The sequence below is a fragment of the Protopterus annectens genome, chromosome 2.part0 (assembly GCF_019279795.1).
Source record: "Protopterus annectens isolate FY-2018-M chromosome 2.part0, PAN1.0, whole genome shotgun sequence".
NCBI lineage: Eukaryota > Metazoa > Chordata > Ceratodontiformes > Protopteridae > Protopterus > Protopterus annectens.
Genome location: NC_056728.1, coordinates 468660735 through 468677855, shown reverse-complemented (window position 1 = coordinate 468677855; position 17121 = coordinate 468660735).

The window sequence follows — 17121 nt, the reverse complement described above, 5'->3', positions numbered from 1 at the left end:
CCCTGATACATCTTTTGTAATTTGGGGAAAGTGGAAAGATAAGACTGACAGAAATAAGGGAGAGAGCAGACAAGGAAAAAACAAAGGAATACATTAAGAAAATTGTGCAAGAGGTAGGAGAGGATAGGTACTTTGCTACTGATGGGGATAGTCCCCCATTTGGCCAACTTCTTTGTATTTTAACAGGATAAATTGCAGAAGTAAGAAGAAGAAAGTGGGTAGGATAGAGGGTTAAGAAGAGTTAAGGAATATTTTGACAAAACAAAGAACAAAGACAAAACAGACAGGAACACTATGATGGGTTGACAGGAGGAAGGGGATTCAGCACTTACATATGGCAGAAAGACACACAAGGGAGGGTAAGGAAAGCCTAGAACACAGTATCCCTTTAGTCCAGAGGACCTCAAGTAATCCCTTGCCCTGAAGGATCTGGTGGATGGGGTGATCTCAATAGTGCAGGGATCAAGACCTCTGGTAGCTCAATGGTCAAGAGTCAACCAGGAGATTGAGTCTTATACCTGCTGCAGGAAGGGATTATATTGGCCACAACAGTTATCCACCACACTCTAAACCACAGCCTCTGTCAGATTCCGAAGACAATGCTCTTAGCTTGCCAGGCTACCACATACAGGGGTTACACTGGAGATGAGCCACTTCTCCACCCTCCTACCTCATGAAGCAGTCCCTGCAGGTGGAGGTGGGGAATGTTCTTTCACCTGGAAGCCTTGCAGACAAGCTGTTACAGGTATTCCTGGACCTGCACAAAACACAGCATAAAAGGGAAAGAAAGAAAGTGAAAATAAAGGAAAAAGAGTGACAGAAATGGAGACAGCAAAATGACTTGTTTGCATTGAATATCGAATACCTTTATTTCAATATTATAAAACTTAAAGCAGTGATATTTGTATTCCTGAATATGAAACTGTTAGTAAATAATTATATATCCTGCAATTAGTAATTCACTGGTCAAATACTAACAAGTACTGGCTGAGGTCCAAGTCTGTTTTCGATGGCATTACTCTAGTTGTGTTAATATGATTGAAGAACTGTATTCATTTCTGCATTGAAATGCCATAAACAATCTGCAGTTAAGCAGTCTAACATTAATATTGAAAGTACTGTGCCAGGGTCACCTCTGTTTTCTCTTAAAATTATTTATTATTACTTAATTTCCTCTTATTTGACTGATGTAGTCTAATAAATAATATATTTATTATCATAAAATGATAAAAATCACAATCAGTTTGTTTACTGACCACTTAGCAATGTTGCAGCTATGACAGCCTGACAAGTTGAAATACATGTTTATGGAATAATTCAATGTCATTTTATTTTGATTTTATATTCATTTTTGTTATTTCCTTCCATGAATCAACTGATTTTTTTCCCTTCCTTCTTTGAGTAAATGAATACATTTGGGGTTGTAAGACTAGATGAACATCCCTCCTCTGAAACTGGGCTCTTTGTACTTAACTTCCTCATCAGCTGCAGAAATATGAGAAAAACAGGAGAAAAAAGATTGATTTACTGATCATGAATGTGCATGCTGTGTGCTTTAAAAGTCTATGGTTATTATTATTTCTAATATGTTTCCTAATGCATCTTAGGGTATGTAAACTCTTTCACCTCCACCCTTTTAATCCTGCATTTTATTATGTACTCCATTATTTTGTCATTAGGAAATACAGCATGCTACTCTATAAATATATTCAAAGTTGGCCATAAAAATAGATATTTTAAAGTTCTGATGTACAACTGAAACCCCCGGATACTGCAAGCCCTGCACGGTGTGCAGGACTAGTGCAGGAGCTCCTGCAGGCAATATGTCTGCCATGCGATCCAGGAATAACCTGCAGGGATGTGCAAGAGTGCACCTGCACTAGTCCTGCACAGACTCAGCCCCTGTATGCAAATTACCCCATTTGCAGGAGAAATCCATGCAAATGAGGGGAATTTGCTATCCAGGAAGCTGGAAACCAGCCTTGCAGGATTAGTGTAATCTGCAGAAATGTACTCTGCCAGTAATGGAGTACATTTCTGCAAATTACAAAATGGAGTCATGACAGCTCCAAATAAAGGGTGGATATCATGTAGAAAGCATACCAATGGCCAACTATAAGGTCATTGGCATGGAAAACATTTGCAAAAATAAAAAAGTCGACTTTATTTTTTTTAGCCAATCTCAGCTGTTTAAGCGTAGGGCAGCGGTGCGCAAATGGGATCGTGCGGAAAAAAAACATAAAATAAGCATTCTAACCAAAATCACTATTTTGCCATTATAATCAATGGCAGGCAGAAGACACCATGGCCAGTGAATAGTGGTTGCTAAGGGGGGAGGCACAATGTCGGTCATGTAACTATGCATCAGCAGGCAATCCTATGCAAATGAGGGGAATGATACTGAATCACAGATTTCCCCTGCATGCTAGTCAGCACCCAACAGTGTAAGAGCAGGAATAGCTTGGTGCCACCCTAGGAGATAGCTGACATCATAGGGGTGTGTGTCAAGCATACTGAAAGTGGATTGGAGCCCTGTGGCTCGGGTTTGCTCTTAGCTTAGCACAGCTAAGCAAGGGGGTGTGTCTGAGGCTGCCTAGCACTCTTTACATTGCCAAAAGGAAAAGGAAAAAAAAAAAGTAAACCAGGAAATAGCAGCTCTGTGCACATTTGAGCACTGTGTTTGTGCGGCGTGCCCCTGGGATTAAACAGGAAGGCAATGGAAAGGGAAAACAGCAGTAGGAAAGTAATCTAGGAGAGCTAGCATAGCTGGCTAGTGAAATGTATCAGAATCAGCCAATTAGACAGGCAGCAGACTAGCCCAGCCCAGAACACTACTATAAACTATGCAACCACCTTTCCCTCTGTTTTTTCCCATACTCTACACCACCAGTGTATACAAGTGGGGAACTTTTAACAAACAAAACAACAAAATGATAGGGGCTGCAATAGCAATCATACAGCAACATGTGGAAGAGGCTGAGGGTGGTGAGGATGTGAATGCTGTCGACCAACCCACAGTGAGGAGATGGAGAAGAGTGTACAGACCCAAGGTAACCTACCATGGGCTACATAAGCTGGAGATAGTGGAGCACTATAGGGTGGACAGGGACCTCTTACAGCAAATTGTTGAGCTTTCCAGGCCACGCCTGACACACAGAACTAACAGAGGGGAACCCATCCCAGTGGATAACAAGGTATGTGTAGGCCTAAGAATACTAGCTACAGGTACCTTCAAAAGGCCAACTGGGGTTATGATGCGGATCTCACAGGCATCAGCATCCAGGGTACTCCACCAGTTCCTGGATGCAATGTCAGTACATGCAGGTGAGCACGTATATTTCCCCAACACCCGTGAGGTGTTGGCCAGCAATATTCATCTGTTCCACCAACTAGCAGAATTCCCTGAGTTAGTGGGTGCTATAGACTGCACACATATATGCATCAAAGCACCACCCAGTGAGCGGGATAGGATCTACATCAAGCGAAAGGACTTCCCCTCCATTAACTGCCATGTTGTGTGCGATGCCCAGGGCATAATAATGAATGTGTGTACTGGCTGCCCTGGAAGCTATCACAATTCCCACATCTGGCATCTGACGCAGCTGTACCAGAGATTTGCCAATGGGGACATCCCTTAAGGTCACCTAGTGGGGGATGCAGGTTATGCACTGGAGCCGTGGCTGATGACACCAATCAGAAATGCACACACACCCAAACAAGAACTCCATAATGAGGCACACGTACAGACCAGAATTATAATAGAGCATGTGTTTGGGATGCTCAAGTCACAGTTCCGGTGCCTGGAAAAAACTGGTGGAGCCTTGCCATACTCACCAGCTACATGTACCCAAATTGTCATCGTATGTGCCATGCTACACAATATGATCCTGTGGAAACAGCTGCAGCAGGAACAGCACAGGGCAGGGCCACACAGCCCCCCACCATTGCCAAGGCCTGCACAGGCACAGAGTGACTTGGAGGAGGAACAACCTGAGCCTGCCCCAGTAGGCAGAAGGAGGCATGCCCATTATGCCCTGGCCTTGGCAAAGAGGCAACGCATAGCACATACACTGATGCAAGAGGGACCCAGGGAATGACACCTCTTTCTGACTCACACATACAGGAAAAGGGATGCCAAATATGACACTACCTGTGCTCAAATGTGTAGGGAGTGTGCTATATGCGTCTGACATAGGCAGCCCTGCAGCACCACCCTTAATACTGGCACACCCACAAGGTAAGTCTCTCAATGAAATGGAGTAGTATGTGTTGTTACCTGTATCGACTGTATGGATGTGAGCATGCAAGGAATCGGGTGGCTGAATGGTATGCCAGCTGATAGTAGACACCTATAGTGGCACCATGAGATCTGTAACAAATACTGGTGTCACCATAGTAGCCAGTACTACACAGGGCAGCAAAACCCACTGTAGGAAATGTGCTGGGCCACATGGGTGTCCATATGACACACATGCCATTCAGGGAGGTTCACATACCCAACAACAGTCTCAGCCAGCAGGACAGGTGTAGACAAACACAAACAAAGGCTGTGCTATGGCCTCTGAATGATGCCTATGGGTACCCCCCAGGCCTACACAGACAGACTACATCAGGTCAGGCAGTGGGATGTTAGTTCTGAAGGGTAGGAAGTCAGAAACTAATATGTAGGTCAATCAAACCTAAGATCTGTAGTTCACTGATATGCCTCTAGTTAGCATGATAAACTAGAATACAGAATGAAATGGAGTACCTGACATACCAGTACAGTCATAACAAATGTGTACAAGTGTCAGGTGTGCCCCCCCATCCTATGTAGAAATGTAGGAAAAGTCAGGTGTGCCCCCAGTCCTGTGTAGAAATGTAGAAATAGTCAGGTGTGCCCCGCCAATCCTGTGTAGAAATGTAGAAACAGTCAGGTGTGCCCCCACATCCTATGTAGAAATGTAATAACAGTCAGGTGTGCCCCCCCAACCCTGTGTAGAAATGCAGAAACAGTCAGGTGTGCACCCCCATCCTATGTAGACATGTAGGAACAGTCAGATGTACCCCCTAAACCTAGGTGGATATGTAGAATTAGTCAGGTGTGCCCCCCAATCCTATGTAGACATGTAGTAACAGTCAAGCGTATTCCCCCAATCCTATGTAGACATGTAGAAACAGTCAGGAGTGCCCCTTCCCCCAATCCAGCGTAGAAATGCAGTAACAGTCAGGTGTGCCCCATCTCAACCTCTGTGTAGAAATGCAGGAACAGACAGGTGTTCCCCCTCCCCCAATCCTGTATAGAAATGTAACAGTCAGGTGTGCCCCCCTCCCCAATCCTGTGTAGAAATGTAAAAGCAGTCAGGTGTGCTTCCCCCAACCCTACTTATAAATGTAGTAACAGTCAGGTGTGCCCCTCAAACCTATTTAGAAATATAGTAATGGTCTGTTGTGCCCCCCAATCCAATGTACACACGTCGTAACAGTCAGGTGTGCCCCCCCCACAACCCTATGTAGAAATGTAGTAACAAGTATGTGTAGGTATAATACCAGTGGAGCACAGATACCCAGAGGTGGCCAAGTTAGCAGGATAGATTGTAGCATTTGCACAATATGCAGGTATGTGTGTGTTAGGCTGGTGTGTTTTTCATATTGTGTGAGAGTGGTCAGTATGCATGCATGTTGAGGTATGACCTGGTGGCCATTGCCCACTACTACTGATGACAGGGCCAAGTCCTCACAACTACAGTGCCAAAGTCAATTCCCACCAGTATAACACATGCTAGCAGTGAGCCATTGTAAATGTATGGTGGTAATATGTGTTACCATCTGAAAGATTGACATGGCATGGCTGTTGGGCTAGATATACAAGCAGTACCCAGGGGAAAGTACCCCAGACATACAGTATATATTGTGTAACTGTGAAATGGACGCACCCTTAGAATTGTACATGCAGGTATGCATCACATTATCTGGTCCTGTAGTAGGGGATACCGGTGTTGTCTGCCCAAGCACTTGCAGATCACAAAGGAGGTAGGACTGATGTACTGGGAAACAGCTGATGTACCTGCACATGCCAGCATAACTGGAATGCCCCATGCATATCTGTGTATCAGATGCAAGTAGTGTCCATAGCACACATGCACCCAGCTCATCCAAACACCACCCACAGGTACCACTCTCGTCATATTCATGCTGTGGGGAATGGGTACAATATGACTCCACCTGTATATGGCAATAGTGAAAGAATGCAGCATGCAGTGCAGGTGTCCCATGCAGGTGTGTCCCTAGCCATAGGTTGCATCCTGCCAGCATCCACACCACCTAATCAAGACTGATAGAAGGTATTGGCATGAACACTAAGCACATCTACCCTATCACCCCAGGGGAATATACTGTATGGTAGTCTGAGACTCTAGGACTGACAGAATGCAGTGGCCTGTCACAGCTGGCCCGCATCACCACCAAATGACCCACAGGCCACTGCCAAAGGTCTGTGTCTCACACGTACTGCCAACGCATGTTATGTCATGGACACCCAAATAACAACATAACACTCTCCACATAAGCCATATGCAAGGCCATGTGGACAAACCACAGTAACATGTCCAACATGTCACACTGCATGAATTGTGGACCAATACCAAAACACAGCTGTGATGGGGTGATAACCTTAGGGAAAGTATCAGAGAATGTATGCATAATGTATGGAAGAAGATAGAATAACGGGGGGGAGCATGGGCAGCATTGAATGTGGAAGGTCCGATACAAAGCTGTGTGCACACACTATCCCTGGCTGCAAACACATAAATAGGTGGCTACATACCTGCCCGTACACCACAATTGGGGTAATGTCCTGTCTCATGGCCCCTGCCTCTGGGTAACCTGTGTGAATCTGTGCAGCTAAGAGTTATTGCCACAGCAAGATAAGGCCATACTGTCATGTCGATGGATATACAAGTATGAGATCCTCTGCCAGCACTGTACCAAGGTGCTGAACTGGATACACAGACCCAGCAGCAAGTGTCAGCAACTCCCACTCCAGAATGGCATAACTTACCATGGATATGTAGGAGTCTGCCCACAATACCAGACACAGCTGCAGTTTGTCCCCCAAAACATCACTGTGAGCAAGAATGTCCACCTGACAGTACATGAGGAGAGAAAACATCACATTGTATAACAGTACACATGTCTGAATATCTCTGCTAACAGCAGTACCATGTAGCTGAAGCAGCACAGACACAATCACCTGCAGTGCACACTATCCCCTGCACAGTTTGGCCCATATTGCCAAATGATCGACGGATACCCTGCAGAAATAGTTTGCTACCTGTAGATGTACAACAGAAAGGTCTGCACTGGAGTACAAACTACCTGGAATGGATCCACACATTCAGTACAGAAGGGCATACTGTTCATGATCACACACTTAAACAAATGAAGCCCATGTCTGCAAACAACAGTGGTCCATACATATGTGGCAGTTGCAGATGTTAGTGCATACACTCCTCATTATGCACCAGTCATGCTTTGCACACACAGTGGATAGGAATACAGACATATATCCAAGGACAACACACTATAATAAGCCAAAAGTAGACGTACAGAGATGTGTGGAAGAGAGTGACTGTGACAAGGAGCCATCCATTATGAGGCCTGTCCCACCCAGCACACAGCCAAATGGCTACAACCACATGAGCTGTAAATGTCACTCACTGTAGACATTAGCCACCGATATCCATCAGCATTACAGACTATGTGGTGCACGTGCTAGCTGTGCAACATGACTGTACAAGGAAGTAGTCATCTTGCAGCTGTATACACGTACCTGCGGAATATAACCCTGCATGTGCCCACATGTGGTGCGTCAACCTCTAGATGAATGGGTTATGGCCCATGCACACACACTGCCCTACCCATAGCCCTACTATGAAAAGCCTGCTGAGGTCATCCACCTTGAAATACACCTTTGGGAATGGGGTGTCTCAGCAATCTCTGTTGCACATCCTAAAGCTGCGTAATGCTGTAGTGTGATGAACCAGTAAGGTAGGAGTTCTAATCCCAGACATGGCAACTGTGTGTGTGTGTGTGTGTGTGTGTGTGTGTGTGTGTGTGTGTGTGTGTGTGTGTGTGTGTGTGTGTAGGGAGAAATGCTTTTTAGGCTAGTCACCCTCACTACAATTCAGATGCCCCACTTTGGCAAGCCTGCTGATGTTATTCACTGTGAAATACACCTTTGGGAAAGGTGTAGACCAGTAATCTCCATGGTGCATCCTATAACTGCGTGCTGCTGTAGTGTGATAAACTAGAAAGGTAGGAGTTCTAATCCCAGACTTGGCAACTGTGTGTCTGTGTGTGTGTGTGTATCTCTGTCTGTGTAGAGAGCAGTGCTTATTAGGCTAGTCACACTCACTGCAATTCAAATGCCCTACTTTGGCAAGGCTGCTGATGTCATTCACTGTGAAATACGCCTTTGGGAAAGGTGTACTTCAGTAATCTCCATGGTACGTCCTATAACAGTGTAATGCTGTAGTGTGATATAGAATTCTGGTAGGGGTTATTTTCCACACATGGCAAGTGTGGATGTTTGTGTGTGTGTTTTCTATGTCTCTGTAGGGAGCAATGCTTTTAAGGCTAGTCACACTCACTACAATTCAAATGCCTTACTTTGGTAAGGCTACTGATGTCATTCACTGTGAAATACACCTTTGGGGAAGGTGTACTCCAGTAAGCTCTCTCGCGCATCCTATAACAGCGTAATGCTGTAGTGTGATATAGAACTCTGGTAGGGGTTCTATTCCCACACATGGCAAGTATGGATGTTTGTGTGTGTGTTTCTATGTCTGTGTAGGGAGCAATGCTTTTTAGGCTAGTCACACTCAAAACAATTCAACTGCCATACTTTGGCAAGGCTGCTGATGTCATTCACTGTGAAATACACCTTTGGGGAAGGAGTACTCCAGTAATCTCTGTGGCCTGTCCTATAACTGCATAGTGCTGTAGTGTAATAAACTAGTTAGGTAGGAGTTCTAATCCCAGACATGGTGTGTGTCTGTGTGTGTGTGTGTGTGTGTGTGTGTGTGTGTGTGTGTGTGTGTGTGTGTGTGTGTGTGTGTGTGTTTGTGTGTGTGTGTGTGTGTGTGTGTGTGTGGGTGTGTGTGTGTGTGTGTGTGTGTCATTTGTATCCTGTATGGAGGTGGCTGTGAGTGTGTAACAACTGGACTCATTGTGTAGCGGGTTTTGCAAATTTCTTATATGGTGGCCCTAGTATATGTCACAATGTCCACCTCACAGGGATAACAGATGTGAAATAGCTGAGAGGCTGGGGTGCAAATCCATACCCCTACATGTGACATCGAGGCCTGGCGAACAAAGTTAGCAACCCTTGTATTACCCAGAGAACACTCTCAACCCATGTCTCATACACACACACACACACATACACACACTTGTCTAGGCAACAACTGCTATGTTGGTAGTACACTGCATATTTCCCACTGATAGTAACCATGGCGTGATTGCAGTGGGCTACAGAGAACATGGCACCCTGTCCATCAGTCCAATAGGCACGTACATGCAGACAATGCACCTTCATTATGTTCCTCACTGGACACCTGCAATACCTGTGGTGCCATCAGTTGTGACCCACAAAGGAGATACCATGCCTTAAACACATGCCCTGTTTGGACAGATGCCACTGACACCAGGGAGTACCTGTATCATGCTATCAATGTTGGTGCAGGGTCAACCTGCTGTCCATTACCTGTTCCCGCCACATGAGGCCAGGATTGGCACATCTGATGATAACAATCTGTGTACAGAACATGGGCCAGACACCCCAGGTACAGTTCCATATGTCACTGTACATGCATGAGAGATGTGTGCACATCTCAGACACCGTCCATGTCATGGACTAAAGAACACATACATGGCAAGCAGTGCACAGCAATGGCCACACACAATAGTTACCCAGGTGACTGGATGGAGAATACAATACCCACCTGTGTGGGCCAATCCAGACACTACACCCCTGAGCCACACTGCGGACCATTGTCATGTGGCCTGATGCCAAGGTATCCTCATCAACTAGCCTTGTATAGCCATCTGGCACAGTCAACCACTACACACCTGTGAAGCAATGCACCCATGCATGTCAGTACTGGCACCCTGTGTCTGTGTGTGTAGTGTACGATGCCTATGACCACATTCACACTCACTACAACCTCCACTGGAATACTGAAGCATGTTGTCTGATGTCAGACACATCTGCATACCCTTTGCCCATATAACCTCCGGATAACCCCTGTAGTGCATGTGATACCTGCACAGTACTGTATTGTGGCAATCTAACTAGTGAGGAGTTGTATTCCTGACCCTGCCAAGTGTGTCAGTGTGTGTAGTTCCCTGAGAGAGTGTGTCTGTGTTGATGCTGACACCTGTTCATGTGGACAGGCACGTCTACTACACCTACCATATAGCTACCATCTCACTCTTGCAGATGCCATTCACCATCACATATACATTTGGGGAGCTCCTCAATGTGTAACCTATGTTGTGCATCCAATAACTGCATAGACATGTGATAGCAATACATAGTCAGTCAGGGGTTTGATACCCTGTAATGGTAGATGTGTGACAAACATGCTTAAGTTTTACTCTCCCACCCCACCCTGACTTATCTTTGTCTCTGTCTGCTTCTCTCTCTCCCTCTCTGGTGGATGCAGAGACTTACACCTGCTTTGCTTATACAGCAGCATGTGTATTCTAAGTGATGCTCATGATTAGCTGATGGCCTCTGCATGAATTGCAGCCCTCCTCTAGCTTATTACATGTGTAACAGCTGTGGTAACATTCTCATAGCCAATTGCATGGAAACACACTCCAATATCTATGATCATCATGTTGGTGTTGGGCCTTTTCATTCACTGTGAGCAGGATCTAGATCTGTTGTTTGGCAATCATCATCACAGATGGATTGGGGATGTACCTCTAACAACATACACTATGGAAACAGGCCAACATACAGAAGGGGGATATGCCTGACACGAATACAGAATGTAAGAGCTGCTATTCTGCATTTGGAGTAATGTTGGTTTAACAGGCTGTGTGTGGATATGGCTGTTCTACATGTTTTAATACCTGTCATGTCAGTGCTATGTTTCTGAGGAAACCCACATCTGTAGGGTCATCCGCAGACTGGGCAGTGTGTGGTGTCTTTTGTTTCTTGTGTTACCCACAGAGCACCTATCTGTGAACTGCAGAAGCATAGTGTGAGGATTGCAGACAGTACATGGTGACAGACATGTGAGTTAAAAATCACAAAATCACGCACAAGGTGCAGTTCCAAAATAAGGCCACACAACGGTTCCAGGAAAGCTGTATGAACACTTTCGTTCCTTTATTCACAATAAAACACTGAACTTCATCAGATACAATTAGTTACTTCATTCCCCTTCATTAAATACTGTTTTTGCAAATCATGTGACTTCTCATTCATTTAAAAAAAACATTTTATACTTCCTTCCTTAGAACTTCATACTTATTTAAATCTACAACCCCGCTACTTCACATTTAATAAAATATATACATACTATACACACAAAGAAACCTAAAAACATCGTAAACAATTTTATACTTTGTTATATAAATATTATAAATATTCTATAAATATAATGTAAATATTATATAAATATCAATACAAAATATCATATAAATTCATTCTGTCCTCACTCCTAATAAATACTTTGTTTAAATTATTTTATTTTATTTTATTTTAAATCATGTCTGCTCTCATATTTAATACTCTACTAATAGAAATTCTATCGCTTAAACCAGGTTCCTTAGTAGAATTTAATAGAACCTGCCAATAAGCTTCCCTGTATTCTAGGAAATTAGACCAATTACCCCCTCTCTCCTGCCTCATTACCTTTTCCAGAACACAGAATCTAAATTTATTAAATTCATCACATACAGAAGAGTGTCTAAACAAGGCATAGGTGTCATCACATCTACAAATGGCAAAATTATGTTGGTAGATTCTTTTCCTCAACTCATTCTCGGTTTTACATATATAATAGGTGTTACATGTTTGGCATAGGGCAGCATAAACCACTCCCTTTGTCTTACAATTATAGTTCCCTTTAATCGGAATAACCCTTTTGCAACCTTCTATCACTATGTTCTTGGTCTCATAAATGAACCTACACTCTTTGCATGCCACACATTTAGTCATCTTCCCCAAAATTAATCCTTCACAATTGTCTTTCCTCTTTTCAAACAAGGATTTTAAGTTGTGTCCTTTTCTATATACTATCTTTGGCTGTACCCCCACTTTATCAAAAAGTCCAAATGCTCCAAAAACACCTGCCCAGTTTTTTTTCCATTATCTTTTTAATCTCTGATGAGTATTCATTAAAAGTCATAATACAACAAAATGAGTCTACCCTACTTTCTTGACTCCCCACCACTACTTCTGGATTTTTCAACAATGGTGGGTAACTGGTCCTCCTCCTACTAGTAACATAGTGTTCCTGACTCTCTACTAATATTTCTGGGTATACCCTCTCACTTAGAATTTTTTTCAGTATTTCTAGCTCCTGTAAGAATTTTCATTTTCCATTGTCAATCTAGAAACCCTAATCACCTGACTTTTAATAAGGTTCCTTTTCTGCCAAAATGGATGGCCACTCTCAAAATGTAACAGACTATTGGAGTAGGTGGGTTTTCTATAAATGGCTGACTCCAAACATCCCTCAGGTCTATTCTTGCATAAATGCACATCTAAATAGTTAACCATATCTGTGTCTATTGTGCTAGTGAATTTTAAAAAATTAGTCGTGGTGTTGATGTAATTAACATATTCCAAAGATTCTTCTTTACTACCATTCTGTAACACCAAAATATCATCTAAAAATCTATAATACTTATAGATCATATTTTTAAATTCTGAATTTAGCACAAATTTAGTTTCCCAGTACCAGAGTACGATGTTTGCAAAAAACAGTGCCAGTATTGCTCAGATCGCTACCTCACGGGTTTGTTTAAAATATTCCCCTTGAAACCATACAAAATTATTACCAAATACCAATTCCATCAGCATAGTCAACACAAAAATCAAATCATCAGATAATTTTGTACCCTCTCTTAATGCTTTCTGAAACATTTCCATGCCTTCATCATGGGGAATACTTAGATACAAATCTTTAACATCAATGCTTAGGAACAAAACATGTTCCTTAAATTCAGAAACTACCAACTTTTTAGAAGGTGCCATGAATCCTTGAGCATATGTTCCTTCCCCTCAAAAAATTTTTTTAGATGAAAGTCAACCATTTTTGCTAGGGGCTCAGTCTTACTTCCCCTCCCTGCCACTGTTGGTCTCATTGGTGGGTCAACCAAAGATTTATGGATTTTCGGAATCCCAAAATAGCAAGGGACTCTCAGAAATTTAACTGTCAAAAAGTTAATTTCTTCATCACAAAAACTGTAGTCCTGGAATAGTTCTTCCAAAATCAAATCCAATCTTTTATAAAAAAAAATGTTGATTTCATTTAAAGAGGCAGGACTAAAAGATTTGCCATCATTCAAATATGTTAGCATCCAACTAGTGTAATCATGTTGCCCCATAATCACCACCCCTCCCCCTTTGTCAGGTTTCATGATACAAATGCGTTGTTTATTCATCAATTCTTCTAATACTCAATTTTCCTCATTAGTAAAATTATCACAAACCCTTCCTTTCTTTTTACTAAATAAATCCCTAATCTCAGTTTCTGTCAGTTTTTCAAACATCGCCACAGGGGGGAGTAATGGGGAATTATAGGTGCTCTTTCTGATAAGTGTATTTTTACTTTTATTCTTATTCCTAAATTCTTCCCCTTTTTTTATTTCTCTCCATCACCAGGTTCAAATTTATTGTCCTGGCAAAAAGTTTTAAATCAAATATAGTGTCAACTCCATAATGTTGCCCTTTGGGAACAAAGGTAAATCCCTTTGATAAAAACTCACCATGAAAATCTTCTAATGTTTCATCAGTATAGTTAAAAAATTTTAACCCCTTATATTCCCTAACTGACACATTTGATTCAATAGTTTCTGGTAAATCAAAACTCATTCCAGCTTCTTCACTGTCATTATTTTCAGGGTTAGTCAGGTATTGAGTCTTTTACTGAATTTAACTTAAAAGCAGTACAATTATCAATAGAACATACATCATTATTGGTCCCAATATGATCACTTACCATTGGTGGTATCATATCAAAATTAGTATAATTATCCACTGAGTAAACAGCATTATTAGTCCCAGTATGGACACTTACAGCTGGTGGTATCGTGGAGGGCCACCTATCCACCTCCAATATTAGTAGAGAGTCAGGAACACTATGTTACTAGTAGGAGGAGGACCAGTTACCCACCATTGTTGAAAAATCCAGAAGTAGTGGTGGGGAGTCAAGAAAGTAGGGTAGACTCATTTTGTTATATTATGACTTTTAATGAATGCTCATCAGAGATTAAAAAGATAATGGAAAAAAAACTGGACAGGTGTTTTTGGAGCATTTGGACTTTTTGATAAAGTGGGGGTACAGCTGAAGATAATATATAGAAAAGGACACAACTTAAAATTCTTGTTTGAAAAGAGGAAAGAACATTGTGAAGGATTAATTTTGGGGAAGATGACTAAATGTGGAGCATGCAAAGAGTGTAGGTTCATTTACAAGACCAAGAACATAGTGATAGAAGGTAACAAAAGGGTTATCCCGATTAAAGGGAACTATAATTGTAAGACAAAGGGAGTGGTTTATGCTGCCTTATGCCAATCATGTAATGCCTATTATATAGGTCAAACCGAGAATGAGTTGAGGAGAAGAATCTACCAACATAATTATGCCATTCTTAGATGTGATGACACCAATGCCTTGTTTAGACACTCTTCTGTATGTGATGAATTTAAGAAATTTAGATTCTGTGTTCTGAAAAAGGTAATGAGGCAGGAGAGAGGGGGTAATTGGTCTAATTTCCTAGAATACAGGGAAGCGTATTGGCAGGTTCTATTAAATTCTACTAAGGATCCTGGTTTAAATGATAGAATTTCTATTAGTAGTGTATTAAATATGAGAGTGGACAAGATGTAAAATAAAATAAAATAAAAGAATTTAAACAAAGTATTTATTAGGTGTGAGGACAGAATGAATTTATATGATATTTTGTATTGATATTTATATAATATTTACATGATATTTATAGAATATTTATAATATTTATATAACAAAGTATAAAATTGTGTACAATGTTTTTAGGTTTCTTTGTGTGTATAGCATGTATATATTTTGTTAAATGTGAAGTAGCAGGGTTATAGGTTTAAATTCTTAGGAAGGAAGTATAAAATGTTTTTTTTAAATGAATGAGAAGTCACATAATTTGTAAAAACAGTATTTAATGAAGGGGAGATGATGTGTAACTTATTGTATCTGATGAAGTTCCGTGTTTTATTGTGACTAAAGGAACGAAAGCGCTCACACAGCCTTTCCTGGTACCATCATGTGACCCTTATTTTGGAACTGTATCTTGTGTCTGATTTTGTGATTTTTACCTTGGACTTTGTAGACATGAGAGTTACTAACCTCATATCCCTCATAGGACATATGTTGCAATAAATCCTGCTTCTACAGTAAATGTATGAGGTTATCACAGCAACATGTCAATATTGGATTTGTGTGTGTGCCTCCAGTGACAACCCTGTCAACCTGTGTACATATGTCATGTAGTAAGAGGTGCATATGTCCTGTGCACCGTAATTTATTGACATCATATCTCATTACAACCTAGTGGGATATCAGACTGCGACACATGTTATGTATAGTTGGGGTTCTTTTTGAGGACATACCCTAGACATACTGTGGTTGTGTGTACAGTACTGAGGTCTGTGTACTTATGGTGATTGTCAACAGTGTGTGTATTGTGCATATTTACCTTGGCCTGTGCACAGACTGTTGTATAGGTCATTGTTCTTGGTCCTGTTCTATGTGATGTTACATGCTGCTCCATTGTATGGTACCCAGTCAGCTTACATGTTTGTGGGGCCAAACACACACATGTCCCATATCACAGACAGGCATTGGGCCACACTGTGTAGTGGCCCAGTATATGTAGGGTTAGTGTGTGAGTGGTACATATGAGGATGGTGTTCATCAGGTAGTCTATATACTGTAATATTACTCTAGCTACCATATGTGGCTGTGTTCACATTGGTTGTGATTATGCACTTTCACGCAGGTGTTTGTTACTCTGTGCTGTGACATGCCTGTAGAACCTGTTACATATGCAGGTACATGTGTATTCCCCCATAGGAAATGTAGGCCAGTATTGTGGCTTTCTGCCTGTAGCCTGCACAGTGCTTTGCTACATGCCTAGCCGCTTAGTGTACTTACCCAGTGTGATATTATGTCCAGCTACTTGCCAGATGTACTGCTGCCAGGCCACCATAACAGTCATGTATGTCAGACAAAACAGTGGGATGCTGTACAGATGTATGTCACTGACTAGTGGGTAGTATGTGGCCATGGCACCTCTGTACCAGTGGTTATTATGTGTCAGGACAGACAGGGTGTGTGAATGCATAACCTATGGGGCAAATGTATACCAGTATTTACGTGTTATACCCATCTACATGGCTGTTAATATCCACATTGTCAGGCTTAGTCTGCATGTCTTGCACTAAGGGGTTCTGTGTATACCTCTGGACTGACCAAGTGTGTCAGACTGTCCACATTTATTGGCCATATCTCTGCTGTAGTCCACAGGATCATTACTGTGCTAGCAGTGGTACTGTACTATGATGTCCTTAGGATGTCTGTCAGTAGCCAATGGCACACATGTTAAAAGCAGATGTGACCTCCCACACACAACATGTCTGTGAAGACAACCCCATATCACAGTAGCAATAGTCTACATATATACCTGCACTACATACCTGACACCCCCTTGCATTAAGAGTTTGGGACTATTGGGGCTGAGGTAGGGCTGCACTCCATGTTCAGGACATGTGGTGGATATATATGTATATATAATTATCCAAATATGTATATAGATATATACACATATATATATATTGACATACTTAGATGGATATATATATATATA